The following is a 2,154-nucleotide window of genomic DNA, read 5'->3' on the forward strand; positions in this document are numbered from 1 at the left end:
CTGAGTCAATATTTTATTCTGAGCCAATATGGCATTCAGAGTATCAACTTCAAGAACTCCCTTCTTTATAGGCGTCCCATTGTTCACAGGATTCCTTTCAGAAGTGTACATGAACTGGTTATTATCAACCATGTCAATGAGTTCTTGAGCTTCTGCAGGCGTTTTCTTTAGGTGAATGGATCCACCTGCAGAAGTGTCTAGTGATATCTTTGATAACTCAGATAAACCATCATAGAATATATCCAGGATGGTCCATTCTGAAAGCATGTCAGAAGGACACTTTTTGGTCAACTGTTTGTATCTTTCCCAAGCTTCATAGAGGGATTCACCTTCTTTCTGTTTGAAGGTTTGAACATCAGCTCTAAGCTTGCTCAGCTTTTGAGGAGGAAAGTACTTGGCTAAGAAAGCCGTGACCAGCTTATCCCAAGAGTTCAGGCTGTCTTTGGGTTGAGAATCCAACCATAATCTAGCTCTGTCTCTTACAGCAAAAGGGAAAAGCATGAGCCTGTAGACTTCAGGATCTACTCCATTAGTCTTAACAGTATCACATATCTGCAAGAATTCAGTTAAGAACTGAAAAGGATCTTCAGATGGAAGTCCATGAAACTTGCAGTTCAGCTGCATCAGAGAAACTAATTGAGGTTTCAGCTCAAAGTGGTTTGCTCCAATGGCAGGGATGGAGATGCTTCTTCCATGTAAGTTAGAATTAGGTGCAGTAAAGTCACCAAGCATCTTCCTTACATTATTATTATTTTCGGCAGCCATCTCCTCTTCCTGTTCGAAAATTTCTGAAAGGTTATCTCTGGATTGTTATATTTTAGCTTCTCTTAATTTTTTTTTCAAAGTCCTTTCAAGTTCTGGATCTGTTTCCACAAGAATGTTCTTATCCTTGCTCCTGCTCATATGACAAAGAAGAAGGCACAGAAAAATAATAATAATAATAATAGAGATCCTTTATACCACAGTATAGGGATCCCTGTGTGAGTAGAAGAAGAGGGGGAGACAAAGAATGTAATATAATGGAAGAAACACAACTGTGAGGAGGCTAGATATGTGAGATGAGATGTTAGGATATGAATGAATAAATAGAATGAGATGGGAGAGGGAGAATTTTCGAAAATATTTTTTTTTTGAAAAAGAGTTAGTGATTTTCGAAAATGGTTTTTGAAAAATGTTAGTAATTTTCGAAAATTTTTAAAATCAAAAATAAAAAATAAGAATAATTAGTTAATTAAAAAGAAATTTTTGAAAAAAAGGGAAGATATTTTCGAAAATTAGAGAGAGAGAGTTAGTTAGGTAGTTTCGAAAAAGTTAAGAAACAAACAAAAAGTTAGTTAGTTAGTTGAAACAAATTTTGAAAAGATAAGAAGTTAGGAGGTTAGAAAAGATATTTTGAAATCAAATTTTTGAAAAAGATAAGATAAGAAGATATTTTAGAAATTAGTTTTGAAAAAGATTTGATTTTTAAAATCTCAATTAATGACTTGATTCATAAGAAATCACAAGATATGATTCTAGAACTTAAAGTTTGAATCTTTCTTAACAAGCAAGTAACAAACTTCAAATTTTTGAATCAAAACATTAATTCATTATGTTATTTTCGAAAATTTGGTCTAAAAATAAGAAGAAGATTTTTGAAAAATATTTTTTAGAATTTTTGAAAATAACTAAGAATTTTGAAAAAGATTTGATTTTTGAAAAAGATTTTGAAAAAGATAAGATTTTCAAATTGAAAATTTGATTTGACTCATAAGAAACAACTTGATTTTAAAAATTTTTGAAAAAGTCAACCCAAATTTTCGAATTTGATGAGAGACAAAGGGAAAGATATTTTTTTGATTTTTGAATTTTTATGATGCAAGAGAGAAAAACACTAAAAAGGTGCAATGCATGAAATTTTTAGATCAAAACATGTGATGCATGCAAGAATGCTATGAATGTCAAGATGAACACCAAGAACACTTTGAATGTCAAGATGAACATCATAGACACAATTTTGAAAAATTTTAATGCAAAGAAAACATGTAAGACACCAAACTTAGAATTCTTTAATGCTTAGGCACTAAGAATTCAAGAGTGCATATGATAAACATGAAAAGACACAAAACAAAAAATCATCAAGATCAAACAAGAAGACTTACCAAGAACAACTTG

The 2,154-nt window shown here is 31.5% G+C and overlaps 1 non-coding gene across 1 annotated transcript; it reads left to right on the plus strand.

Moving 5' to 3' along the window:
* Positions 1-261: 261 nt before the first annotated feature.
* On the plus strand, positions 262-369 carry LOC112738548 (small nucleolar RNA R71). Its single transcript, XR_003169503.1, has one exon. It is a non-coding gene; the product is annotated as a small nucleolar RNA R71 (small nucleolar RNA).
* Positions 370-2,154: the final 1,785 nt, after the last annotated feature.

The sequence above is a fragment of the Arachis hypogaea genome, chromosome 13, assembly GCF_003086295.3.
Source record: "Arachis hypogaea cultivar Tifrunner chromosome 13, arahy.Tifrunner.gnm2.J5K5, whole genome shotgun sequence".
NCBI lineage: Eukaryota > Viridiplantae > Streptophyta > Magnoliopsida > Fabales > Fabaceae > Arachis > Arachis hypogaea.